This window comes from Salvelinus fontinalis, unplaced genomic scaffold (assembly GCF_029448725.1).
Source record: "Salvelinus fontinalis isolate EN_2023a unplaced genomic scaffold, ASM2944872v1 scaffold_0099, whole genome shotgun sequence".
NCBI lineage: Eukaryota > Metazoa > Chordata > Actinopteri > Salmoniformes > Salmonidae > Salvelinus > Salvelinus fontinalis.
The window spans coordinates 335,207-362,893 of NW_026600308.1; the positions used below are offsets into that span (position 1 = coordinate 335,207).

General features: G+C 45.4%; 11 non-coding genes across 11 annotated transcripts; all 11 read left to right on the plus strand.

Moving 5' to 3' along the window:
• Positions 1-900: 900 nt before the first annotated feature.
• Positions 901-974, plus strand: trnai-aau (transfer RNA isoleucine (anticodon AAU)). Its single transcript has one exon. It is a non-coding gene; the product is annotated as a tRNA-Ile (tRNA).
• A 1,572-nt stretch (positions 975-2,546) lies between these two features.
• On the plus strand, positions 2,547-2,620 carry trnat-agu (transfer RNA threonine (anticodon AGU)). Its single transcript has one exon. It is a non-coding gene; the product is annotated as a tRNA-Thr (tRNA).
• A 4,865-nt stretch (positions 2,621-7,485) lies between these two features.
• Positions 7,486-7,559, plus strand: trnai-aau (transfer RNA isoleucine (anticodon AAU)). The gene has a single exon. It is a non-coding gene; the product is annotated as a tRNA-Ile (tRNA).
• Positions 7,560-8,033: 474 nt separating this feature from the next.
• Positions 8,034-8,107, plus strand: trnai-aau (transfer RNA isoleucine (anticodon AAU)). Its single transcript has one exon. It is a non-coding gene; the product is annotated as a tRNA-Ile (tRNA).
• A 475-nt stretch (positions 8,108-8,582) lies between these two features.
• trnat-agu (transfer RNA threonine (anticodon AGU)) lies at positions 8,583-8,656 on the plus strand. Its single transcript has one exon. It is a non-coding gene; the product is annotated as a tRNA-Thr (tRNA).
• A 475-nt stretch (positions 8,657-9,131) lies between these two features.
• Positions 9,132-9,205, plus strand: trnai-aau (transfer RNA isoleucine (anticodon AAU)). The gene has a single exon. It is a non-coding gene; the product is annotated as a tRNA-Ile (tRNA).
• A 1,024-nt stretch (positions 9,206-10,229) lies between these two features.
• On the plus strand, positions 10,230-10,303 carry trnai-aau (transfer RNA isoleucine (anticodon AAU)). Its single transcript has one exon. It is a non-coding gene; the product is annotated as a tRNA-Ile (tRNA).
• Positions 10,304-10,778: 475 nt separating this feature from the next.
• On the plus strand, positions 10,779-10,852 carry trnai-aau (transfer RNA isoleucine (anticodon AAU)). Its single transcript has one exon. It is a non-coding gene; the product is annotated as a tRNA-Ile (tRNA).
• A 2,121-nt stretch (positions 10,853-12,973) lies between these two features.
• On the plus strand, positions 12,974-13,047 carry trnai-aau (transfer RNA isoleucine (anticodon AAU)). Its single transcript has one exon. It is a non-coding gene; the product is annotated as a tRNA-Ile (tRNA).
• Positions 13,048-13,522: 475 nt separating this feature from the next.
• Positions 13,523-13,596, plus strand: trnai-aau (transfer RNA isoleucine (anticodon AAU)). Its single transcript has one exon. It is a non-coding gene; the product is annotated as a tRNA-Ile (tRNA).
• A 5,965-nt stretch (positions 13,597-19,561) lies between these two features.
• trnai-aau (transfer RNA isoleucine (anticodon AAU)) lies at positions 19,562-19,635 on the plus strand. The gene has a single exon. It is a non-coding gene; the product is annotated as a tRNA-Ile (tRNA).
• The last annotated feature ends 8,052 nt before the right edge of the window (positions 19,636-27,687 follow it).

Here is a 27,687-nt window from a genome sequence, read left to right on the forward strand (position 1 = left end):
TCATTCGTTTTCATCTGACATTGTGACATCAGTGTTACATGAAAGTTGCTTATGATTGTTACATGACAGTAGGTTGTAGTTAGACAAAACTGCATGAAGTGTGAACTGGAGCTTTCTTGGATGCACAAAAAAAAACTGTTTTTTGGAGAATGTGGGAATCGATCCCACTACCTCTCGCATGCTAAGCACGCACTCTACCGTTTGAGCTAATTCCCCAGCCTTTATGATTTGCCACAAGGAGCAAACAAGATGGTCCAAACTTGTCAGGCTATGCTGTTGGTGGACTTGCTCGTTTACGCGCCAGCACTGGCCGAGGCTCTGTGCATCCTAAAAATGTTGCTCCTTTGCAAGCGGCCGGTTAGCTCAGTTGGTTAGAGGGTGGTGCTAATAACGCCAAGGTCGTGGGTTCGATCCCCGTACTGGCAAGGAGGTACATTTTAAGCTGTTGTTTTTCTTTACCCTCTGCATTGGCTTCAAGGAAACTTCCCACAGCTTTGTTTGTGGGCATCAATTGTGTGTGCTACGCTGCTCCTCTGAAAGTAAGTCATGTCATTCGTTTTCATCTGACATTGTGACATCAGTGTTACATGAAAGTTGCCTGTCATTGTTACATGACAGTAGGTTGTCGTTAGACAAAACTGCATGAAGTGTGAACTGGAGCTTTCTTGGATGCACAAAAAAAAATGTTTTTTGGAGAATGTGGGTATCGATCCCACTACCTCTCGCATGCTAAGCAAGCACTCTACCATTTGGGCTAATACCCCAGCCTGTATGATTTGCCACAAGGAGCAACCAAGAGGGTCCAGTCTTGTCAGGCTATGCTGTTGGTGGACTTGCTCGTTTACGCGCCTGCACTGGCCAGGCCTCTGTGCATCCTAAAAATGTTGCTCCTTCACCAGCGGCCAGTTAGCTCAGTTGGTTAGAGCGTGGTGCTAATAACGCCAAGGTCGTGGGTTTGATCCCCGTACTGGCCATGAGGTACATTTTAAGCTGTTGTTTTTCTTTACCCTCTGCATTGGCTTCAAGGAAACATCCCACAGCTTTGTTTGTGGGCATCAATTGTGTGTGCTACGTTGCTCCTCTGAAAGTAAGTCATGTCATTCGTTTTCATCTGACATTGTGACATCAGTGTTACATGAAAGTTGCCTGTCATTGTTACATGACAGTAGGTTGTAGTTAGACAAAACTGCATGAAGTGTGTACTGGAGCTTTCTTGGATCCACAAAAAAATTGTGTTTTTTGGAGAATGTGGGCAGCGATCCCACTACCTCTCGCATGCTAAGCAAGCACTCTACCATTTGAGCAAATTCCCCAGCCTGTATGATTTGCCACAAGGAGCAACCAAGAGGGTCCAGTCTTGTCAGGCTATGCTGTTGGTGGACTTGCTCGTTTACGCGCCAGCACTGGCCGAGGCTCTGTGCATCCTAAAAATGTTGCTCCTTTGCAAGCGGCCGGTTAGCTCAGTTGGTTATAGCGTGGTGATAATAACGCCAAGGTCGTGGGTTCGATCCCTGTACTGGCCATGAGGTACATTTTAAGCTGTTGTTTTTCTTTACCCTCTGCATTGGCTTCAAGGAAACTTCCCACAGCTTTGTTTGTGGCCATCAATTGTGTGTGCTACGCTGCTCCTCTGAAAGTAAGGCATGTCATTCGTTTTCATCTGACATTGTGACATCAGTGTTACATGAAAGTTGCCTGTCATTGTTACATGACAGTAGGTTGTCGTTAGACAAAACTGCATGAAGTGTGAACTGGAGCTTTCTTGGATGCACAAAAAAAAATGTTTTTTGGAGAATGTGGGCATCGATCCCACTACCTCTCGCATGCTAAGCAAGCACTCTACCATTTGGGCTAATACCCCAGCCTGTACGATTTGCCACAAGGAGCAACCAAGAGGGTCCAGTCTTGTCAGGCTATGCTGTTGGTGGACTTGCTCGTTTACGCGCCTGCACTGGCCAGGCCTCTGTGCATCCTAAAAATGTTGCTCCTTCACCAGCGGCCAGTTAGCTCAGTTGGTTAGAGCGTGGGGCTAATAACGCCAAGGTCGTGGGTTTGATCCCCGTACTGGCCATGAGGTACATTTTAAGCTGTTGTTTTTCTTTACCCTCTGCATTGGCTTCAAGGAAACATCCCACAGCTTTTTTTGTGGGCATCAATTGTGTGTGCTACGTTGCTCCTCTGAAAGTAAGTCATGTCATTCGTTTTCATCTGACATTGTGACATCAGTGTTACATGAAAGTTGCCTGTCATTGTTACATGACAGTAGGTTGTCGTTAGACAAAACTGCATGAAGTGTGAACTGGAGCTTTCTTGGATCCACAAAAAAATTGTGTTTTTTGGAGAATGTGGGCATCGATCCCACTACCTCTCGCATGCTAAGCAAGCACTCTACCATTTGAGCAAATTCCCCAGCCTGTATGATTTGCCACAAGGAGCAACCAAGAGGGTCCAGTCTTGTCAGGCTATGCTGTTGGTGGACTTGCTCGTTTACGCGCCAGCACTGGCCGAGGCTCTGTGCATCCTAAAAATGTTGCTCCTTTGCAAGCGGCCGGTTAGCTCAATTGGTTAGAGCGTGGTGCTAGTAACGCCAAGGTCGTGGGTTCGATCCCCGTACTGGCCATGAGGTACATTTTAAGCTGTTGTTTTTCTTTACCCTCTGCATTGGCTTCAAGGAAACTTCCCACAGCTTTGTTTGTGGGCATCAATTGTGTGTGCTACGCTGCTCCTCTGAAAGTAAGTCATGTCATTCGTTTTCATCTGACATTGTGACATCAGTGTTACATGAAAGTTGCCTGTCATTGTTACATGACAGTAGGTTGTCGTTAGACAAAACTGCATGAAGTGTGAACTGGAGCTTTCTTGGATCCACAAAAAAATTGTGTTTTTTGGAGAATGTGGGCATCGATCCCACTACCTCTCGCATGCTAAGCAAGCACTCTACCATTTGAGCTAATTCCCCAGCCTGTATGATTTGCCACAAGGAGCAACCAAGAGGGTCCAGTCTTGTCAGGCTATGCTGTTGGTGGACTTGCTCGTTTACGCGCCAGCACTGGCCGAGGCTCTGTGCATCCTAAACATTTTACTCTTTTACAAGCGGCCGGTTAGCTCAGTTGGTTAGAGCATGATGCTAATAATGCCAAGGTCGTGGGTTCGATCCCCGTACTGACCATGAGGTCCATTTTAAGTTGTTGTTTTTCTTTACCCTCTGCATTGGCTTCAAGGAAACTTCCCACAGCTTTGTTTTTGGGCATCAATTGTGTGTGCTACGCTGCTCCTCTGAAAGTAAGTCATGTCATTCGTTTTCATCTGACATTGTGACATCAGTGTTACATGAAAGTTGCCTGTCATTGTTACATGACAGTAGGTTGTCGTTAGACAAAACTGCATGAAGTGTGAACTGGAGCTTTCTTGGATCCACAAAAAAATTGTGTTTTTTGGAGAATGTGGGCATCGATCCCACTACCTCTCGCATGCTAAGCAAGCACTCTACCATTTGAGCTAATTCCCCAGCCTGTATGATTTGCCACAAGGAGCAACCAAGAGGGTCCAGTCTTGTCAGGCTATGCTGTTGGTGGACTTGCTCGTTTACGCGCCAGCACTGGCCGAGGCTCTGTGCATCCTAAACATTTTACTCTTTTACAAGCGGCCGGTTAGCTCAGTTGGTTAGAGCATGATGCTAATAACGCCAAGGTCGTGGGTTCGATCCCCGTACTGACCATGAGGTCCATTTTAAGTTGTTGTTTTTCTTTACCCTCTGCATTGGCTTCAAGGAAACTTCCCACAGCTTTGTTTTTGGGCATCAATTGTGTGTGCTACGCTGCTCCTCTGAAAGTAAGTCATGTCATTCGTTTTCATCTGACATTGTGACATCAGTGTTACATGAAAGTTGCCTGTCATTGTTACATGACAGTAGGTTGTCGTTAGACAAAACTGCATGAAGTGTGAACTGGAGCTTTCTTGGATCCACAAAAAAATTGCGTTTTTTGGAGAATGTGGGCATCGATCCCACTACCTCTCGCATGCTAAGCAAGCACTCTACCATTTGAGCTAATTCCCCAGCCTGTATGATTTGCCACAAGGAGCAACCAAGAGGGTCCAGTCTTGTCAGGCTATGCTGTTGGTGGACTTGCTCGTTTACGCGCCAGCACTGGCCGAGGCTCTGTGCATCCTAAAAATGTTGCTCCTTTGCAAGCGGCCGGTTAGCTCAGTTGGTTAGAGGGTGGTGCTAATAACGCCAAGGTCGTGGGTTCGATCCCCGTACTGGCAAGGAGGTACATTTTAAGCTGTTGTTTTTCTTTACCCTCTGCATTGGCTTCAAGGAAACTTCCCACAGCTTTGTTTGTGGGCATCAATTGTGTGTGCTACGCTGCTCCTCTGAAAGTAAGTCATGTCATTCGTTTTCATCTGACATTGTGACATCAGTGTTACATGAAAGTTGCCTGTCATTGTTACATGACAGTAGGTTGTCGTTAGACAAAACTGCATGAAGTGTGAACTGGAGCTTTCTTGGATGCACAAAAAAAAATGTTTTTTGGAGAATGTGGGTATCGATCCCACTACCTCTCGCATGCTAAGCAAGCACTCTACCATTTGGGCTAATACCCCAGCCTGTATGATTTGCCACAAGGAGCAACCAAGAGGGTCCAGTCTTGTCAGGGTATGCTGTTGGTGGACTTGCTCGTTTACGCGCCTGCACTGGCCAGGCCTCTGTGCATCCTAAAAATGTTGCTCCTTCACCAGCGGCCAGTTAGCTCAGTTGGTTAGAGCGTGGTGCTAATAACGCCAAGGTCGTGGGTTTGATCCACGTACTGGCCATGAGGTACATTTTAAGCTGTTGTTTTTCTTTACCCTCTGCATTGGCTTCAAGGAAACATCCCACAGCTTTGTTTGTGGGCATCAATTGTGTGTGCTACGTTGCTCCTCTGAAAGTAAGTCATGTCATTCGTTTTCATCTGACATTGTGACATCAGTGTTACATGAAAGTTGCCTGTCATTGTTACATGACAGTAGGTTGTCGTTAGACAAAACTGCATGAAGTGTGAACTGGAGCTTTCTTGGATCCACAAAAAAATTGTGTTTTTTGGAGAATGTGGGCAGCGATCCCACTACCTCTCGCATGCTAAGCAAGCACTCTACCATTTGAGCAAATTCCCCAGCCTGTATGATTTGCCACAAGGAGCAACCAAGAGGGTCCAGTCTTGTCAGGCTATGCTGTTGGTGGACTTGCTCGTTTACGCGCCAGCACTGGCCGAGGCTCTGTGCATCCTAAAAATGTTGCTCCTTTGCAAGCGGCCGGTTAGCTCAGTTGGTTATAGCGTGGTGCTAATAACGCCAAGGTCGTGGGTTTGATCCCCGTACTGGCCATGAGGTACATTTTAAGCTATTGTTTTTCTTTACCCTCTGCATTTGCTTCAAGGAAACTTCCCACAGCTTTGTTTGTGGGCATCAATTGTGTGTGCTACGCTGCTCCTCTGAAAGTAAGTCATGTCATTCGTTTTCATCTGACATTGTGACATCAGTGTTACATGAAAGTTGCCTGTCATTGTTACATGACAGTAGGTTGTCGTTAGACAAAACTGCATGAAGTGTGAACTGGAGCTTTCTTGGATCCACAAAAAAATTGTGTTTTTTGGAGAATGTGGGCATCGATCCCACTACCTCTCGCATGCTAAGCAAGCACTCTACCATTTGAGCTAATTCCCCAGCCTGTCTGATTTCCCACAAGGAGCAACCAAGAGGGTCCAGTCTTGTCAGGCTATGCTGTTGGTGGACTTGCTCGTTTACGCGCCAGCACTGGCCGAGGCTCTGTGCATCCTAAAAATTTTACTCTTTTACAAGCGGCCGGTTAGCTCAGTTGGTTAGAGCATGATGCTAATAATGCCAAGGTCGTGGGTTCGATCCCCGTACTGACCATGAGGTCCATTGTAAGTTGTTGTTTTTCTTTACCCTCTGCATTGGCTTCAAGGAAACTTCCCACAGCTTTGTTTTTGGGCATCAATTGTGTGTGCTACGCTGCTCCTCTGATAGTAAGTCATGTCATTCGTTTTCATCTGACATTGTGACATCAGTGTTACATGAAAGTTGCTTGTCATTGTTACATGACAGTAGGTTGTAGTTAGACAAAACTGCATGAAGTGTGAACTGGAGCTTTCTTGGATGCACAAAAAAAAACTGTTTTTTGGAGAATGTGGGAATCGATCCCACTACCTCTCGCATGCTAAGCACGCACTCTACCATTTGAGCTAATTCCCCAGCGTTTATGATTTGCCACAAGGAGCAAACAAGATGGTCCAGTCTTGTCAGGCTATGCTGTTGGTGGACTTGCTCGTTTACGCGCCAGCACTGGCCGAGGCTCTGTGCATCCTAAAAATGTTGCTCCTTTGCAAGCGGCCGGTTAGCTCAGTTGGTTAGATGGTGGTGCTTATAACGCCAAGGTCGTGGGTTCGATCCCCGTATTGGCAAGGAGGTACATTTTAAGCTGTTGTTTTTCTTTACCCTCTGCATTGGCTTCAAGGAAACTTCCCACAGCTTTGTTTGTGGGCATCAATTGTGTGTGCTACGCTGCTCCTCTGAAAATAAGTCATGTCATTCGTTTTCATCTGACATTGTGACATCAGTGTTACATGAAAGTTGCTTGTCATTGTTACATGACAGTAGGTTGTAGTTAGACAAAACTGCATGAAGTGTGAATTGGAGCTTTCTTGGATCCACAAAAAAATTGTGTTTTTTGGAGAATGTGGGCATCGATCCCAATACCTCTCTCATGCTAAGCAAGCACTCTACCATTTGAGCTAATTCCCCAGCCTGTATGATTTGCCACAAGGAGCAACCAAGAGGGTCCAGTCTTGTCAGGCTATGCTGTTGGTGGTCTTGCTCGTTTACGCGCCAGCACTGGCCGAGCCTCTGTGCATCCTAAAAATGTTTCTCCTTCACAAGCGACCGGTTAGCTCAGTTGGTTAGAGCGTGGTGCTAATAACGCCAAGGTCTTGGGTTCGATCCCCGTACTGGCAATGAGGTATATTTTAAGCTGTTGTTTTTCTTTACCCTCTGCATTGGCTTCAAGGAAACTTCCCACAGCTTTGTTTGTGGCCATCAATTGTGTGTGCTACGCTGCTCCTCTGAAAGTAAGGCATGTCATTCGTTTTCATCTGACATTGTGACATCAGTGTTACATGAAAGTTGCCTGTCATTGTTACATGACAGTAGGTTGTCGTTAGACAAAACTGCATGAAGTGTGAACTGGAGCTTTCTTGGATGCACAAAAAAAAATGTTTTTTGGAGAATGTGGGCATCGATCCCACTACCTCTCGCATGCTAAGCAAGCACTCTACCATTTGGGCTAATACCCCAGCCTGTACGATTTGCCACAAGGAGCAACCAAGAGGGTCCAGTCTTGTCAGGCTATGCTGTTGGTGGACTTGCTCGTTTACGCGCCTGCACTGGCCAGGCCTCTGTGCATCCTAAAAATGTTGCTCCTTCACCAGCGGCCAGTTAGCTCAGTTGGTTAGAGCGTGGTGCTAATAACGCCAAGGTCGTGGGTTTGATCCCCGTACTGGCCATGAGGTACATTTTAAGCTGTTGTTTTTCTTTACCCTCTGCATTGGCTTCAAGGAAACTTCCCACAGCTTTGTTTGTGGCCATCAATTGTGTGTGCTACGCTGCTCCTCTGAAAGTAAGGCATGTCATTCGTTTTCATCTGACATTGTGACATCAGTGTTACATGAAAGTTGCCTGTCATTGTTACATGACAGTAGGTTGTCGTTAGACAAAACTGCATGAAGTGTGAACTGGAGCTTTCTTGGATGCACAAAAAAAAATGTTTTTTGGAGAATGTGGGCATCGATCCCACTACCTCTCGCATGCTAAGCAAGCACTCTACCATTTGGGCTAATACCCCAGCCTGTACGATTTGCCACAAGGAGCAACCAAGAGGGTCCAGTCTTGTCAGGCTATGCTGTTGGTGGACTTGCTCGTTTACGCGCCTGCACTGGCCAGGCCTCTGTGCATCCTAAAAATGTTGCTCCTTCACCAGCGGCCAGTTAGCTCAGTTGGTTAGAGCGTGGTGCTAATAACGCCAAGGTCGTGGGTTTGATCCCCGTACTGGCCATGAGGTACATTTTAAGCTGTTGTTTTTCTTTACCCTCTGCATTGGCTTCAAGGAAACATCCCACAGCTTTTTTTGTGGGCATCAATTGTGTGTGCTACGTTGCTCCTCTGAAAGTAAGTCATGTCATTCGTTTTCATCTGACATTGTGACATCAGTGTTACATGAAAGTTGCCTGTCATTGTTACATGACAGTAGGTTGTCGTTAGACAAAACTGCATGAAGTGTGAACTGGAGCTTTCTTGGATCCACAAAAAAATTGTGTTTTTTGGAGAATGTGGGCATCGATCCCACTACCTCTCGCATGCTAAGCAAGCACTCTACCATTTGAGCAAATTCCCCAGCCTGTATGATTTGCCACAAGGAGCAACCAAGAGGGTCCAGTCTTGTCAGGCTATGCTGTTGGTGGACTTGCTCGTTTACGCGCCAGCACTGGCCGAGGCTCTGTGCATCCTAAAAATGTTGCTCCTTTGCAAGCGGCCGGTTAGCTCAGTTGGTTAGAGAGTGGTGCTAGTAACGCCAAGGTCGTGGGTTCGATCCCCGTACTGGCCATGAGGTACATTTTAAGCTGTTGTTTTTCTTTACCCTCTGCATTGGCTTCAAGGAAACTTCCCACAGCTTTGTTTGTGGGCATCAATTGTGTGTGCTACGCTGCTCCTCTGAAAGTAAGTCATGTCATTCGTTTTCATCTGACATTGTGACATCAGTGTTACATGAAAGTTGCCTGTCATTGTTACATGACAGTAGGTTGTCGTTAGACAAAACTGCATGAAGTGTGAACTGGAGCTTTCTTGGATGCACAAAAAAAAAATGTTTTTTGGAGAATGAGGGCATCGATCCCACTACCTCTCGCATGCTAAGCAAGCACTCTACCATTTGAGCTAATTCCCCAGCCTTTATGAGATGCCACAAGGAGCAACCAAGATGGTCCAGTCTTGTCAGGCTATGCTGTTGGTGGACTTGCTCGTTTACGCGCCAGCACTGGCCGAGCCTCTGTGCATCCTAAAAATGTTGCACCTTCACAAGCGGCCGGTTAGCTCAGTTGGTTAGAGCGTGGTGCTAATAACGCCAAGGTCGTGGGTTCGATCCCCGTACTGGCCATGAGGTACATTTTAAGCTGTTGTTTTTCTTTACCCTCTGCATTGGCTTCAAGGAAACTTCCCACAGCTTTGTTTGTGGGCATCAATTGTGTGTGCTACGCTGCTCCTCTGAAAGTAAGTCATGTCATTCGTTTTCATCTGACATTGTGACATCAGTGTTACATGAAAGTTGCCTGTCATTGTTACATGACAGTAGGTTGTCGTTAGACAAAACTGCATGAAGTGTGAACTGGAGCTTTCTTGGATGCACAAAAAAAAATTATTTATTGGAGAATGTGGGCATCGATCCCACTACCTCTCGCATGCCAAGCAAGCACTCTACCATTTGAGCTAATTCCCCAGCCTTTATGATTTGCCACAAGGAGCAAACAAGATGGTCCAGTCTTGTCAGGCTATGCTGTTGTTGGACTTGCTCGTTTACGCGCCAGCACTGGCCGAGGCTCTGTGCATCCTAAAAATGTTGCTCCTTTGCAAGCGGCTGGTTAGCTCAGTTGGTTAGAGCGTGGTGCTAATAACGCCAAGGTCGTGGGTTCGATCCCCGTACTGTTCATGAGGTACATTTTAAGCTGTTGTTTTTCTTTACCCTCTGCATTGGCTTCAAGGAAACTTCCCACAGCTTTGTTTGTGGGCATCAATTGTGTGTGCTACGCTGCTCCTCTGAAAGTAAGTCATGTCATTTGTTTTCATCTGACATTGTGACATCAGTGTTACATGAAAGTTGCCTGTCATTGTTACATGACAGTAGGTTGTCGTTAGACAAAACTGCATGAAGTGTGAACTGGAGTTTTCTTGGATCCACAAAAAAATTGTGTTTTTTGGAGAATGTGGGCATCGATCCCACTACCTCTCGCATGCTAAGCAAGCACTCTACCATTTGAGCTAATTCCCCAGCCTGTATGATTTGCCACAAGGAGCAACCAAGAGGGTCCAGTCTTGTCAGGCTATGCTGTTGGTGGACTTGCTCGTTTACGCGCCAGCACTGGCCGAGGCTCTGTGCATCCTAAAAATTTTGCACTTTTACAAGCGGCCGGTTAGCTCAGTTGGTTAGAGCGTGGTGCTAATAATGCCATGGTCGTGGGTTCGATCCCCGTACTGGCCATGAGGTATATTTTAAGTTGTTGTTTTTCTTTACCCTCTGCATTGGCTTCAAGGAAACTTCCCACAGCTTTGGTTGTGGGCATCAATTGTGTGTGCTACGCTGCTCCTCTGATAGTAAGTCATGTCATTTGTTTTCATCTGACATTGTGACATCAGTGTTACATGAAAGTTGCTTGTCATTGTTACATGACAGTAGGTTGTCGTTAGACAAAACTGCATGAAGTGTGAATTGGAGCTTTCTTGGATCCACAAAAAAATTGTGTTTTTTGGAGAATGTGGGCATCGATCCCACTACCTCTCTCATGCTAAGCAAGCACTCTACCATTTGAGCTAATTCCCCAGCCTGTATGATTTGCCACAAGGAGCAACCAAGAGGGTCCAGTCGTGTCAGGCTATGCTGTTGGTGGACTTGCTCGTTTACGCGCCAGCACTGGCCGAGCCTCTGTGCATCCTAAAAATGTTGCTCCTTCACAAGCGGCCGGTTAGCTCAGTTGGTAAGAGCGTGGTGCTAATTACGCCAAGGGCGTGGGTTCGATCCCCGTACTGGCCATGAGGTACATTTTAAGCTGTTGTTTTTCTTTACCCTCTGCATTGGCTTCAAGGAAACATCCCACAGCTTTGTTTGTGGGCATCAATTGTGTGTGCTACGTTGCTCCTCTGAAAGTAAGTCATGTCATTCGTTTTCATCTGACATTGTGACATCAGTGTTACATGAAAGTTGGCTGTCATTGTTACATGACAGTAGGTTGTCGTTAGACAAAACTGCATGAAGTGTGAACTGGAGCTTTCTTGGATCCACAAAAAAATTGTGTTTTTTGGAGAATGTGGGCATCGATCCCACTACCTCTCGCATGCTAAGCAAGCACTCTACCATTTGAGCAAATTCCCCAGCCTGTATGATTTGCCACAAGGAGCAACCAAGAGGGTCCAGTCTTGTCAGGCTATGCTGTTGGTGGACTTGCTCGTTTACGCGCCAGCACTGGCAGAGGCTCTGTGCATCCTAAAAATGTTGCTCCTTTGCAAGCGGCCGGTTAGCTCAGTTGGTTAGACCGTGGTGCTAATAACGCCAAGGTCGTTGGTTCGATCCCCGTAATGGCCATGAGCTACATTTTAAGCTGTTGTTTTTCTTTACCCTCTGCATTGGCTTCAAGGAAACTTCCCACAGCTTTGTTTGTGGGCATCAATTGTGTGTGCTACGCTGCTCCTCTGAAAGTAAGTCATGTCATTCGTTTTCATCTGACATTGTGACATCAGTGTTACATGAAAGTTGCCTGTCATTGTTACATGACAGTAGGTTGTCGTTAGACAAAACTGCATGAAGTGTGAACTGGAGCTTTCTTGGATCCACAAAAAAATTGTGTTTTTTGGAGAATGTGGGCATCGCTCCCACTACCTCTCGCATGCTAAGCAAGCACTCTACCATTTGAGCTAATTCCCCAGCCTTTATGATTTGCCACAAGGAGCAACCAAGATGGTCCAGTCTTGTCAGGCATGCTGTTGGTGGACTTGCTCGTTTACGCGCCAGCACTGGCCGAGGCTCTGTGCATCCTAAAAATGTTGCTTCTTTGCAAGCGGCTGGTTAGCTCAGTTGGTAAGAGCGTGGTGCTAATAATGCCAAGGATGTGGGTTCGATCCCCGTACTGGAAATGAGGTACATTTTAAGTTGTTGTTTTTCTTTACCCTCTGCATTGGCTTCAAGGAAACTTCCCACAGCTTTGTTTGTGGGCATCAATTGTGTGTGCTACGCTGCTCCTCTGAAAGTAAGTCATGTCATTCGTTTTCATCTGACATTGTGACATCAGTGTTACATGAAAGTTGTCTGTCATTGTTACATGACAGTAGGTTGTCGTTAGACAAAACTGCATGAAGTGTGAACTGGAGCTTTCTTGGATGCACAAAAAAAAATTGTTTATTGGAGAATGTGGGCATCGATCCCACTACCTCTCGCATGCTAAGCAAGCACTCTACCATTTGGGCTAATACCCCAGCCTGTATGATTTGCCACAAGGAGCAACCAAGAGGGTCCAGTCTTGTCAGGCTATGCTGTTGGTGGACTTGCTCGTTTACGCCCCAGCACTGGCCGAGGCTCTGTGCATCCTAAAAATTTTGCTCTTTAACAAGCGGCCGGTTAGCTCAGTTGGTTAGAGCATGATGCTAATAACGCCAAGGTCGTGGGTTCGATCCCCGTACTGACCATGAGGTCCATTTTAAGTTGTTGTTTTTCTTTACCCTCTGCATTGGCTTCAAGGAAACTTCCCACAGCTTTGTTTTTGGGCATCAATTGTGTGTGCTACGCTGCTCCTCTGATAGTAAGTCATGTCATTCGTTTTCATCTGACATTGTGACATCAGTGTTACATGAAAGTTGCTTGTCATTGTTACATGACAGTAGGTTGTAGTTAGACAAAACTGCATGAAGTGTGAACTGGAGCTTTCTTGGATGCACAAAAAAAAACTGTTTTTTGGAGAATGTGGGCATCGATCCCACTACCTCTCGCATGCCAAGCAAGCACTCTACCATTTGAGATAATTCCCCAGCCTTTATGATTTGCCACAAGGAGCAAACAAGATGGTCCAGTCTTGTCAGGCTATGCTGTTGTTGGACTTGCTCGTTTACGCGCCAGCACTGGCCGAGGCTCTGTGCATCCTAAAAATGTTGCTCTTTTGCAAGCGGCCGGTTAGCTCAGTTGGTTAGAGCGTGGTGCTAATAACGCCAAGGTCGTGGGTTCGATCCCCGTACTGGCCATGAGGTATATTTTAAGTTGTTGTTTTTCTTTACCCTCTGCATTGGCTTCAAGGAAACTTCCCACAGCTTTGGTTGTGGGCATCAATTGTGTGTGCTACGCTGCTCCTCTGATAGTAAGTCATGTCATTTGTTTTCATCTGACATTGTGACATCAGTGTTACATGAAAGTTGCTTGTCATTGTTACATGACAGTAGGTTGTCGTTAGACAAAACTGCATGAAGTGTGAATTGGAGCTTTCTTGGATCCACAAAAAAATTGTGTTTTTTGGAGAATGTGGGCATCGATCCCACTACCTCTCTCATGCTAAGCAAGCACTCTACCATTTGAGCTAATTCCCCAGCCTGTATGATTTGCCACAAGGAGCAACCAAGAGGGTCCAGTCGTGTCAGGCTATGCTGTTGGTGGACTTGCTCGTTTACGCGCCAGCACTGGCCGAGCCTCTGTGCATCCTAAAAATGTTGCTCCTTCACAAGCGGCCGGTTAGCTCAGTTGGTAAGAGCGTGGTGCTAATTACGCCAAGGTCGTGGGTTCGATCCCCGTACTGGCCATGAGGTACATTTTAAGCTGTTGTTTTTCTTTACCCTCTGCATTGGCTTAAAGGAAACATCCCACAGCTTTGTTTGTGGGCATCAATTGTGTGTGCTACGTTGCTCCTCTGAAAGTAAGTCATGTCATTCGTTTTCATCTGACATTGTGACATCAGTGTTACATGAAAGTTGGCTGTCATTGTTACATGACAGTAGGTTGTCGTTAGACAAAACTGCATGAAGTGTGAACTGGAGCTTTCTTGGATCCACAAAAAAATTGTGTTTTTTGGAGAATGTGGGCATCGATCCCACTACCTCTCGCATGCTAAGCAAGCACTCTACCATTTGAGCAAATTCCCCAGCCTGTATGATTTGCCACAAGGAGCAACCAAGAGGGTCCAGTCTTGTCAGGCTATGCTGTTGGTGGACTTGCTCGTTTACGCGCCAGCACTGGCAGAGGCTCTGTGCATCCTAAAAATGTTGCTCCTTTGCAAGCGGCCGGTTAGCTCAGTTGGTTAGACCGTGGTGCTAATAACGCCAAGGTCGTTGGTTCGATCCCCGTAATGGCCATGAGCTACATTTTAAGCTGTTGTTTTTCTTTACCCTCTGCATTGGCTTCAAGGAAACTTCCCACAGCTTTGTTTGTGGGCATCAATTGTGTGTGCTACGCTGCTCCTCTGAAAGTAAGTCATGTCATTCGTTTTCATCTGACATTGTGACATCAGTGTTACATGAAAGTTGCCTGTCATTGTTACATGACAGTAGGTTGTCGTTAGACAAAACTGCATGAAGTGTGAACTGGAGCTTTCTTGGATCCACAAAAAAATTTTGTTTTTTGGAGAATGTGGGCATCGCTCCCACTACCTCTCGCATGCTAAGCAAGCACTCTACCATTTGAGCTAATTCCCCAGCCTGTATGATTTGCCACAAGGAGCAACCAAGATGGTCCAGTCTTGTCAGGCATGCTGTTGGTGGACTTGCTCGTTTACGCGCCAGCACTGGCCGAGGCTCTGTGCATCCTAAAAATGTTGCTTCTTTGCAAGCGGCTGGTTAGCTCAGTTGGTAAGAGCGTGGTGCTAATAACGCCAAGGTTGTGGGTTCGATCCCCGTACTGGAAATGAGGTACATTTTAAGCTGTTGTTTTTCTTTACCCTCTGCATTGGCTTCAAGGAAACTTCCCACAAGCTTTGTTTGTGGCCATCAATTGTGTGTGCTACGCTGCTCCTCTGAAAGTAAGTCCTGTCATTCGTTTTCATCTGACATTGTGACATCAGTGTTACATGAAAGTTGCCTGTCATTGTTACATGACAGTAGGTTGTAGTTAGACAAAACTGCATGAAGTGTGAACTGGAGCTTTCTTGGGTGCACAAAAAAAAAATTGTTTTTTGGAGAATGTGGGCATCGATCCCACTACCTCTCGCATGCTAAGCAAGCACTCTACCATTTGGGCTAATACCCCAGCCTGTATGATTTGCCACAAGGAGCAACCAAGAGGGTCCAGTCTTGTCAGGCTATGCTGTTGGTGGACTTGCTCGTTTACGCGCCTGCACTGGCCAGGCCTCTGTGCATCCTAAAAATGTTGCTCCTTCACCAGCGGCCAGTTAGCTCAGTTGGTTAGAGCGTGGTGCTAATAACGCCAAGGTCGTGGGTTTGATCCACGTACTGGCCATGAGGTACATTTTAAGCTGTTGTTTTTCTTTACCCTCTGCATTGGCTTCAAGGAAACATCCCACAGCTTTGTTTGTGGGCATCAATTGTGTGTGCTACGTTGCTCCTCTGAAAGTAAGTCATGTCATTCGTTTTCATCTGACATTGTGACATCAGTGTTACATGAAAGTTGCTTGTCATTGTTACATGACAGTAGGTTGTAGTTAGACAAAACTGCATGAAGTGTGAACTGGAGCTTTCTTGGATGCACAAAAAAAAAATGTTTTTTGGAGAGTGTGGGCATCGATCCCACTACCTCTCGCATGCTAAGCACGCACTCTACCATTTGAGCTAATTCCCCAGCCTTTATGATTTGCCACAAGGAGCAAACAAGATGGTCCAGTCTTGTCAGGCTATGCTGTTGGTGGACTTGCTCGTTTACGCGCCAGCACTGGCCGAGCCTCTGTGCATCCTAAAAATGTTGCTCCTTTGCAAGCGGCCGGTTAGCTCAGTTGGTTAGAGGGTGGTGCTAATAACGCCAAGGTCGTGGGTTCGATCCCCGTACTGGCCAGGAGGTATATTTTAAGCTGTTGTTTTTCTTTACCCTCTGCATTGGCTTCAAGGAAATTTCCCACAGCTTTGTTTGTGGGCATCAATTGTGTGTGCTACGCTGCTCCTCTGAAAGTAAGTCATGTCATTCGTTTTCATCTGACATTGTGACAGCAGTGTTACATGAAAGTTGCTTGTCATTGTTACATGACAGTAGGTTGTAGTTAGACAAAACTGCATGAAGTGTGAACTGGAGCTTTCTTGCATGCAAAAAAAAAATTTGTTTTTTGGAGAATGAGGGCATCGATCCCACTACCTCTCGCATGCTAAGCAAGCACTCTACCATTTGAGCTAATTCCCCAGCCTTTATGAGTTGCCACAAGGAGCAACCAAGAGGGTCCAGTCTTGTCAGGCTATGCTGTTGGTGGACTTGCTCGTTTACGCCCCAGCACTGGCCGAGGCTCTGTGCATCCTAAAAATTTTGCTCCTTTACAAGCGGCCGGTTAGCTCAGTTGGTTAGAGCATGATGCTAATAACGCCAAGGTCGTGGGTTCGATCCCCGTACTGACCATGAGGTCCATTTTAAGTTGTTGTTTTTCTTTACCCTCTGCATTGGCTTCAAGGAAACTTCCCACAGATTTGTTTGTGGGCATCAATTGTGTGTGCTACGCTGCTCCTCTGATCGTAAGTCATGTCATTCGTTTTCATCTGACATTGTGACATCAGTGTTACATGAAAGTTGCTTGTCATTGTTACATGACAGTAGGTTGTAGTTAGACAAAACTGCATGAAGTGTGAACTGGAGCTTTCTTGGATGCACAAAAAAAAAATGTTTTTTGGAGAATGAGGGCATCGATCCCACTACCTCTCGCATGCTAAGCAAGCACTCTACCATTTGAGCTAATTCCCCAGCCTTTATGAGTTTCCACAAGGAGCAACCAAGATGGTCCAGTCTTGTCAGGCTATGCTGTTGGTGGACTTGCTCGTTTACGCGCCAGCACTGGCCGAGCCTCTGTGCATCCTAAAAATGTTTCACCTCCACAAGAGGCCGGTTAGCTCAGTTGGTTTGAGCGTGGTGCTAATAACGCCAAGGTCGTGGGTTTGATCCCCGTACTGGCCATGAGGTACATTTTAAGCTGTTGTTTTTCTTTACACTCTGCATTGGCTTCAAGGAAACTTCCCACAGCTTTGTTTGTGGGCATCAATTGTGTGTGCTACGCTGCTCCTCTGATCGTAAGTCATGTCATTCGTTTTCATCTGACAGTGTGACATCAGTGTTACATGAAAGTTGCTTGTCATTGTTACATGACAGTAGGTTGTCGTTAGACAAAACTGCATGAAGTGTGAACTGGAGCTTTCTTGGATGCACAAACAAATTGTGTTTTTTGGAGAATGTGGGCATAGATCCCACTGCCTCTCGCATGCTAAGCAAGCACTCTACCATTTGAGCTAATTCCCCAGCCTTTATTATTTGCCACAAGGAGCAACCAAGAGGGTCCAGTCTTGTCAGGCTATGCTGTTGGTGGACTTGCTCGTTTACGCGCCAGCACTGGCCGAGGCTCTGTGCATCCTAAAAATTTTGCTCTGCTGCAAGCGGCCGGTTAGCTCAGTTGTTTGGAGCGTGGTGCTAATAACGCCAAGGTCGTGGGTTCGATCCCCGTACTGGCCATGAGGTAGATTTTAAGTTGTTTTTTTTCTTTACCCTCTGCATTGGCTTCAAGGAAACTTCCCACAGATTTGTTTGTGGGCATCAATTGTGTGTGCTACGCTGCTCCTCTGATCGTAAGTCATGTCACTCGTTTTCATCTGACATTGTGACATCAGTGTTACATGAAAGTTGCGTGTCATTGTTACATGACAGTAGGTTGTCGTTGAACAAAACTGCATGAAGTGTGAACTGGAGCTTTCTTGGATCCACAAAAAAATTGTGTTTTTTGGAGAATGTGGGCATCGATCTCACGACCTCTCGCATGCTAAGCAAGCACTCTATCATTTGAGCTAATTCCCCAGCCTGTATGATTTGCCACAAGGAGCAACCAAGAGGGTCCAGTCTTGTCAGGCTATGTTGTTGGTGGACTTGCTCGTTTACGCGCCAGCACTGGCCGAGCCTCTGTGCATCCAAAAATGTTGTTACATTGCAAGCAGCTGGTTAGCTCAGTTGGTTAGTGCGTGGTGCTAATAATGCCAAGGTCGTGGGTTCGATCCCCGTACTGGCCATGAGGTTTATTTTAAGTTGTTGTTTTTCTTTACCCTCTGCATTGGCTTCAAGGAAACTTCCCACAGCTTTGTTTGTGGGCATCAATTGTGTGTGCTACGCTGCTCCTCTGATAGTAAGTCATGTCATTCGTTTTCATCTGACATTGTGACATCAGTGTTACATGAAAGTTGCCTGTCATTGTTACATGACAGTAGGTTGTCGTTAGACAAAACTGCATGAAGTGTGAACTGGAGCTTTCTTGGATCCACAAAAAAATTCTGTTTTTTGGAGAATGTGGGCATCAATCCCACTACCTCTCGCATGCTAAGCAAGCACTCTACCATGTGAGCTAATTCCCCAGCCTTTATGATTTGCCACAAGGAGCAACCAAGATGGTCCAGTCTTGTCAGGCTATGCTGTTGGTGGACTTGCTCGTTTACGCGCCAGCACTGGCCAAGGCTCTGTGCATCCTAAAAATGTTGTTCCTTTGCAAGCGGCTGGTTAGCTCAGTTGGTTAGAGCGTGGTGCTAATAACGCCAAGGTCGTGGGTTCGGTCCCCGAACTGGCCATGAGGTACATTTTAAGCTGTTGTTTTTCTTTACCCTCTGCATTGGCTTCAAGGAAACTTCCCACAGCTTTGTTTGTGGGCATCAATTGTGTGTGCTACGCTGCTCATCTGAAAGTAAGTCATGTCATTCGTTTTCATCTGACATTGTGACATCAGTGTTACATGAAAGTTGCCTGTCATTGTTACATGACAGTAGGTTGTCGTTAGACAAAACTGCATGAAGTGTGAACTGGAGCTTTCTTGGATCCACAAAAAAATGGTGTTTTTTGGAGAATGTGGGCATCGCTCCCACTGCCTCTCGCATGCTAAGCAAGCACTCTACTATTTGAGCTAATTCCCCAGCCTTTATGATTTGCCACAAGGAGCAACCAAGATGGTCCAGTCTTGTCAGGCTATGCTGTTCGTGGACTTGCTCGTTTACGCGCCAGCACTGGCCGAGGCTCTGTGCATCCTAAAAATGTTGCTCCTTTGCAAGCGGCCGGTTAGCTCAGTTGGTTAGAGCGTGGTGCTAATAACGCCAAGGTCGTGGGTTTGATCCCTGTACTGGCCATGAGGTACATTTTAAGTTGTTGTTTTTCTTTACCCTCTGCATTGGATTCAAGGAAACTTCCCACAGCTTTGTTTGTGGGCATCAATTGTGTGTGCTACGCTGCTCCTCTGAAAGTAAGTCATGTCATTCGTTTTCATCTGACATTGTGACATCAGTGTTACATGAAAGTTGCTTGTCATTGTTACATGACAGTAGGTTGTCGTTAGACAAAACTGCATGAAGTGTGAACTGGAGCTTTCTTGGATCCACAAAATAATTGTGTTTTTTGGAGAATGTGGGCATCGTTCCCATTACCTCTCGTATGCTAAGCAAGCACTCTACCATTTCAGCTAATTCCCCAGCCTGTATGTTTTGCAACAAGGAGCAACCAAGAGGGTCCAGTCTTGTCAGGCTATGCTGTTGTTGGACTTGCTCGTTTACGCGCCAGCACTGGCCGAGGCTCTGTGCATCCTAAAATTTTTGCTCCGTTACAAGCGGCCGGTTAGCTCAGTTGGTGAGAGCGTGGTGCTAATAACGCCAAGGTTGTGGGTTCGATCCCCTTACTGGCCATGAGGTACATTTTAAGTTGTTGTTTTTCTTTACCCTCTGCATTGGCTTCAAGAAAACTTCCCACAGCTTTGTTTGTGGGCATCAATTGTGTGTGCTACGCTGCTCCTCTGATCGTAAGTCATGTCATTCGTTTTCATCTGACATTGTGACATCAGTGTTACATGAAAGTTGCTTGTCATTGTTACATGACAGTAGGTTGTCGTTAGACAAAACTGCATGAAGTGTGAACTGGAGCTTTCTTGGATGCACAAACAAATTGTGTTTTTTGGAGAATGTGGGCATAGATCCCACTGCCTCTCGCATGCTAAGCAAGCACTCTACCATTTGAGCTAATTCCCCAGCCTTTATTATTTGCCACAAGGAGCAACCAAGAGGGTCCAGTCTTGTCAGGCTATGCTGTTGGTGGACTTGCTCGTTTACGCGCCAGCACTGGCCGAGGCTCTGTGCATCCTAAAAATTTTGCTCTGCTGCAAGCGGCCGGTTAGCTCAGTTGTTTGGAGCGTGGTGCTAATAACGCCAAGGTCGTGGGTTCGATCCCCGTACTGGCCATGAGGTAGATTTTAAGTTGTTTTTTTTCTTTACCCTCTGCATTGGCTTCAAGGAAACTTCCCACAGATTTGTTTGTGGGCATCAATTGTGTGTGCTACGCTGCTCCTCTGATCGTAAGTCATGTCACTCGTTTTCATCTGACATTGTGACATCAGTGTTACATGAAAGTTGCGTGTCATTGTTACATGACAGTAGGTTGTCGTTGAACAAAACTGCATGAAGTGTGAACTGGAGCTTTCTTGGATCCACAAAAAAATGGTGTTTTTTGGAGAATGTGGGCATCGATCTCACGACCTCTCGCATGCTAAGCAAGCACTCTATCATTTGAGCTAATTCCCCAGCCTGTATGATTTGCCACAAGGAGCAACCAAGAGGGTCCAGTCTTGTCAGGCTATGTTGTTGGTGGACTTGCTCGTTTACGCGCCAGCACTGGCCGAGCCTCTGTGCATCCAAAAATGTTGTTACATTGCAAGCAGCTGGTTAGCTCAGTTGGTTAGTGCGTGGTGCTAATAATGCCAAGGTCGTGGGTTCGATCCCCGTACTGGCCATGAGGTTTATTTTAAGTTGTTGTTTTTCTTTACCCTCTGCATTGGCTTCAAGGAAACTTCCCACAGCTTTGTTTGTGGGCATCAATTGTGTGTGCTACGCTGCTCCTCTGAAAGTAAGTCATGTCATTCATTTTCATCTGACATTGTGACATCAGTGTTACATGAAAGTTGCTTGTCATTGTTACATGACAGTAGGTTGTCGTTAGACAAAACTGCATGAAGTGTGAACTGGAGCTTTCTTGGATCCACAAAAAAATTGTGTTTTTTGGAGAATGTGGGCATCGATCCCACTACCTCTCGCATGCTAAGCAAGCACTCTACCATTTGAGCTAATTCCGCAGCATTTAGGATTTGCCACAAGGAGCAACCAAGAGGGTCCAGTCTTGTCAGGCTATGCTGTTGGTGGACTTGCTCGTTTACGCGCCAGCACTGGCCGAGGCTCTGTGCATCCTAAAAATTTTGCTCCGTTGCTAGCGGCCGGTTAGCTCAGTTGGTTAGAGCGTGGTGCTAATCAATCAATCAATCATCAATCAATTTTATTTTATATAGCCCTTCGTACATCAGATAATATCTCGAAGTGCTGTACAGAAACCCAGCCTAAAACCCCAAACAGCTAGAATGCAGGTGTAGAAGCACGGTGGCTAGGAAAAACTCCCTAGAAAGGCCAAAACCTAGGAAGAAACCTAGAGAGGAACCAGGCTATGAGGGGTGGCCAGTCCTCTTCTGGCTGTGCCGGGTGGAGATTATAACAGAACTATGCCAAGATGTTCAAAAATGTTCATAAGTGACAAGCATGGTCAAACAATAATCATGAACAATTTTCAGTTGGCTTTTCATAGCTGATCATTAAGAGTTGAAAAACAACAGGTCTGGGACAGGTGGCGGTTCCATAACCGCAGGCAGAACAGCTGAAACTGGAATAGCAGCAAGACTGGGGACAGCAAGGAGTCACCACGGGCGGCAGTCCCGACGCATGGTCCTAGGGCCCAGGTCCTCCGAGAGAAAGAAAGAGAGAAGGAGAAAATTAGAGAGAGCCAAGATTTTCAAAATGTTCATAAATGACAAGCATGGTCAAATAATAATCAGGAATAAATCTCAGTTGGCTTTTCATAGCCGATCATTAAGAGTTGAAAACAGCAGGTCTGGGACAGGTAGGGGTTCCATAACCGCAGGCAGAAGAGTTGAAACTGGAATAGCAGCAAGGCCAGGCGGACTGGGGGCAGCAAGGAGTCACCACGGCCGGTAGTCCCGACGTATGGTCCTAGGGCTCAGGTCCTCCGAGAGAAAGAGAGAAGGAGAAAATTAGAGAGAGCCAAGATTTTCAAAATGTTCATAAATGACAAGCATGGTCAAATAATAATCAGGAATAAATCTCAGTTGGCTTTTCATAGCCGATCATTAAGAGTTGAAAACAGCAGGTCTGGGACAGGTAGGGGTTTCGTAACCGCAGGCAGAAACAGTTGAAACTGGAATAGCAGCAAGGCCGGGCGGACTGGGGACAGCAAGTACTCCAGGTATAACCAACTGACCCTAGCCCCCCGACACATAAACTACTGCGGCATAAATACTGGAGGCTGAGACAGGAGCGGTCAGGAGACACTGTGGCCCCATCCGAAGAAACCCCCGGACAGGGCCAAACAGGAAGGATATAACCCCACCCACTCTGCCAAAGCACAGCCCCCACACCACTAGAGGGATATCCTCAACCACCAACTTACAATCCTGAGACAAGGCCGAGTATAGCCCACAAAGGTCTCCACTACAGCACAACCAAGGGGGGGCGCCAACCCAGACAGGAAGTTCACGTCAGTAACTCAACCCACTCAAGTGACGCACCCTAGGGACGGCATGAAAGAGCACCAGCAAGCCAGTGACTCAGCCCCAGTAACAGGGTTAGAGGCAGAGAATCCCAGTGGAGAGAGGGGAACCGGCCCTGGAGAGACAGCAAGGGCGGTTCGTTGCTCCAGAGCCTTTCCGTTCACCTTCACACTCCTGGGCCAGACTACACTCAATCATATGACCTACTGAAGAGATAAGTCTTCAGTAAAGACTTAAAGGTTGAGACCGAGTCTGCGTCTCTCACATGGGTAGGCAGACTGTTCCATAAAAATGGAGATCTATAGGAGAAAGCCCTGCCTCCAGCTGTTTGCTTAGAAATTTTAGGGACAATTAGGAGGCCTGCGTCTTGTGACCGTAGCGTACGTGTAGGTATGTACGGCAGGACCAACTCGGAAAGATAGGTAGGAGCAAGCCCATGTAACGCTTTATAGGTTAACAGTAAAACCTTGAAATCAGCCCTTGCCTTAACAGGAAGCCAGTGTAGGGAAGCTAGCACTGGAGTAATATGATCAAATTTCTTGGTTCTAGTCAGGATTCTAGCAGCCGTATTTAGCACTAACTGAAGTTTATTTAGTGCTTTATCCGGGTAGCCGGAAAGTAGAGCATTGCAGTAATCTAACCTAGAAGTAACAAATGCATGGATTAATTTTTCTGCATCATTTTTGGACAGAAAATTTCTGATTTTTGCAATGTTACGTAGATGGAAAAAAGCTGTCCTTGAAACAGTCTTGATATGTTCGTCAAAAGAGAGATCAGGGTCAAGAGTAACGCCGAGGTCCTTCACAGTTTTATTTGAGACGACTTTACAACCATCAAGATGAATTGTCAGATTTAACAGAAGATCTCTTTGTTTCTTGGGACCTAGAACAAGCATCTCTGTTTTGTCCGAGTTTAAAAGTAGAAAGTTTTCAGCCATCCACTTCCTTATGTCTGAAACACAGGCTTCTAGCGAGGGCAATTTTGGGGCTTCACCATGTTTCATTGAAATGTACAGCTGTGTGTCATCCGCATAGCAGTGAAAGTTAACATTATGTTTTCGAATAACATCCCCAAGAGGTAAAATATATAGTGAAAACAATAGTGGTCCTAAAACGGAACCTTGAGGAACACCGAAATGTACAGTTGATTTGTCAGAGGACAGACCATTCACAGAGACAAACTGATATCTTTCCGACAGGTAAGATCTAAACCAGGCCAGAACTTGTCCGTGTAGACCAATTTGGGTTTCCAGTCTCTCCAAAAGAATGTGGTGATCGATGGTGTCAAAGGCAGCACTAAGGTCTAGTAGCACGAGGACAGATGCAGAGCCTCGGTCTGACGCCATTAACCTGTCTAGGATCAGCGTGGCGCTAGCGGCACACCCCCCCCCCCCCCCCACTGAAAAACCAGTGCCGCGAAATTCAAAAAAAATATTTTTTTTAAATATTTAACTTTCACACATTAAAGTCCAATACAGCTAATGAAAGACACAGATCTTGTGAATCCAGTCAACATTTCCGATTTTTAAAATGTTTTACAGGGAAGACACAATATGTAAAGATGTACATCTATTACCTAAAAACACATTAGCATAATCCACCATCTTTTATTTGTCCACCAACACCAGTAGCCATCACCAATTCGGCTAAACTAAGATATTTATAGCCCCTAACCAACAAAAAAACTCATTAGATGACAGTCTGATAACATATTTATGGTATGGGATAGGTTTTGTTAGAAAAAAGTGCATATTTCAGGTAGATGGCATAGTTTACAATTGCACCCACCATCACAAATGGACTAGAATAATTACAATGAGCAACGTGTTTACCTAACTACTAATCATCAAACATTTCGTAAAAATACACAGCATACACGAATCGAAAGACACAGATCCTGTGAATACAGACAATATTTCAGATTTTCTAAGTGTCTTACAGCGAAAACACAATAAATCGTTATATTAGCTTAGCACATAGCAATTAGCAGCCCAGCACTGATTCTAGCCAAAGTGAGCGATAAAAGTCAACATCGCCAAAAGATATTAATTTTTTCACTAACCTTCTCAGAATTCTTCCGATGACACTCCTGTAACATCACATTACAACATGCATATACAGTTTGATCGAAAATGTTTATATTTAGCCACCAAAATCATGGTTAGACAATGTGAAATGTAGACAAGCTGGTAAAGAAAAAGTCCTTGCGCCACTTAGACAGTGATCTACTCTTATACATAAATACTCATAAACGTGACTAAAAAATATAGGGTGGACAGGGATTGATAGACAATTTAATTCTTAATACAATTGCGTTATTACATTTTTTAATTTATCCTTACTTTTCAATACAGTTTGCGCCAAGCGAAGCTACGTCAAAAAACATGGCGTCCTAAGCCACTAAAATGTTTCGACAGAAACACGATTTATGATAATAAAAATGTCCTACCTTGAGCTGTTCTTCCATCAGTATCTTGGGCAAAGGATCCTTTCTTGGGAGAAATCGTCTTTTGGTGGAAAGCTGTCCTCTTGCCATGTGGAAATGTCAACTGCGTTCGGGATGAACTGAAAAGCGTGCCCAACTTTTCACATCGTTGCAAAAATAAATGTCCCAAAATCGCACTAAACGGATATAAATTGCTATAAAACGCTTTAAATTAACTACCTTATGATGTTTTTAACTCCTATAACGAGTGAAAAGATGACCGGAGAAATATAACAGGCTAAACTAACGCTTGGAACAGGTGCGCGCCGGTGTCCTCTAGGCTCATGACGCAGCTCCCAAAGAATGACTAGCTTCAGGGTTTTTTCATTTGTAGGGCCTGTGAACGCGCAATCGACCCCGTTGGAATCATCATCACGTAAAGGCATCCAGGGGAAGACGTAAGAAGTGTCCGTATAGTCATAGCAACGACAGTGCCCTTTTAACTGACTTCAGAAGAGTGGCCAACATTTCTCAAATCTGACTCCATGTCAGGGAAATTGCTGTAGAATGGGCTCTGTTCCACTTAGAGACAAAATTTCAACTCCTATAGAAACTATAGACTGTTTTCTATCCAATAATAATAATAATATGCATATTGTACGATCAAGGATTTTGTGGGAAGCCGTTTAAAAAATTAGCCAAATTAGCATAAATAGTCTAAACAGCGCCCCCATCCCCAACAGGTTAAAAGGTCATTTACCACCTTCACAAGTGCAGTCTCAGTGCTATGATGGGGTCTAAAACCAGACTGAAGCATTTCGTATACATTTTTTGTCTTCAGAAAGGCAGTGAGTTGCTGCGCAACAGCTTTTTCTAAAATTTTTGAGAGGAATGGAAGATTCGATATAGGCCGATAGTTTTTTATATTTTCCGGGTCAAGGTTTGGCTTTTTCAAGAGAGGCTTTATCACTGCCACTTTTAGTGAGTTTGGTACACATCCGGTGGATAGAGAGCTGTTTATTATGTTCAACATAGGAGGGCCAAGCACAGGAAGCAGCTCCTTCAGCAGTTTAGTAGGAATAGGATCCAGTATGCAGCTTGAAGGTTTAGAGGCCATGATTATTTTCATCATTGTGTCAAGAGATATAGTACTAAAACACTTAAGTGTCTCTCCCGAGCCCAGGCCCTCGCAGAGCTGTGCAGATCCAGGACAGCTAAGCCCTGGAGGAATACGCAGATTCAAAGAGGAGTCCGTAATTTGCTTTCTAATGGTCATGATCTTTTCCTCAAAGAAGTTCATGAATTTATTACTGCTGAAGTGAAAGCCATCCTCTCTTGGGGAATGCTGCTTTTTAGTTAGCTTTGCAACAGTATCAAAAAGAAATTTTGGATTGTTCTTATTTTCCTCGATTAAGTTGGAAAAGTAGGATGATCGAGCAGCAGTGAGGGCTCTTCGGTACTGCACGGTACTGTCTTTCCAAGCTAGTCGGAAGACTTCCAGTTTTGTGTGGCGCCATTTCCGTTCCAATTTCCTGGAAGCTTGCTTCAAAGCTCGGGTATTTTCTGTATACCAGGGAGCTAGTTTCTTATGACAAATGTTTTTCGTTTTTAGGGGTGCAACTGCATCTAGGGTATTGCGCAAGGTTAAATTGAGTTCCTCAGTTAAGTGGTTAACTGATTTTTGTCCTCTGACGTCCTTGGGTAGGCAGAAGGAGTCTGGAAGGGCATCAAGGAATTTTTGTGTTGTCTGAGAATTTATAGCACGACTTTTGATGCTCCTTGGTTGGGGTCTGAGCAGATTATTTGTTGCGATTGCAAACGTAATAAAATGGTGGTCCGATAGTCCAGGATTATGTGGAAAAACATTAAGATCTACAACATTTATTCCATGGGACAAAACTAGGTCCAGAGTATGACTGTGGCAGTGAGTAGGTCCAGAGACATGTTGGACAAAACCCACTGAGTCGATGATGGCTCCGAAAGACTTTTGGAGTGGGTCTGTGGACTTCTCCATGTGAATATTAAAATCACCAAAAATTAGAATATGATCTGCTATGACTACAAGGTCTGATAGGAATTCAGGAAACTCAGAGAGGAACGCTGTATATGGCCCAGGAGGCCTGTAAACAGTAGCTATAAAAAGTGATTGAGTAGGCTGCATAGATTTCATGACTAGAAGCTCAAAAGACGAAAACGCCATTTTCTTTTTTGTAAATTGAAATTTGCTATCGTAGATGTTAGCAACACCTCCGCCTTTGCGGGATGCACGGGGGATATGGTCACTAGTGTAACCAGGAGGTGAGGCCTCATTTAACACAGTAAATTCATCAGGCTTAAGCTATGTTTCAGTCAGGCCAATCACATCAAGATTATGATCAGTGATTAGTTCATTGACTATGACTGCCTTTGAAGTGAGGGATCTAACATTAAGTAACCCTATTTTGAGATGTGAGGTATCACGATCTCTTTCAATAATGGCAGGAATGGAGGAGGTCTTTATCCTAATAAGATTGCTAAGGCGAACACCGCCATGTTTAGTTTTGCCCAACCTAGGTCGAGGCACAGACACAGTCTCAATGGGTATGGCTGAGCTGACTACACTGACTGTGCTATTGGCAGACTCCACTAAGCTGGCAGGTTGGCTAACAGCCTGCTGCCTGGCCTGCACCCTATTTCATTGTGGGGCTAAAGGAGTTAGAGCCCTATCTATGTT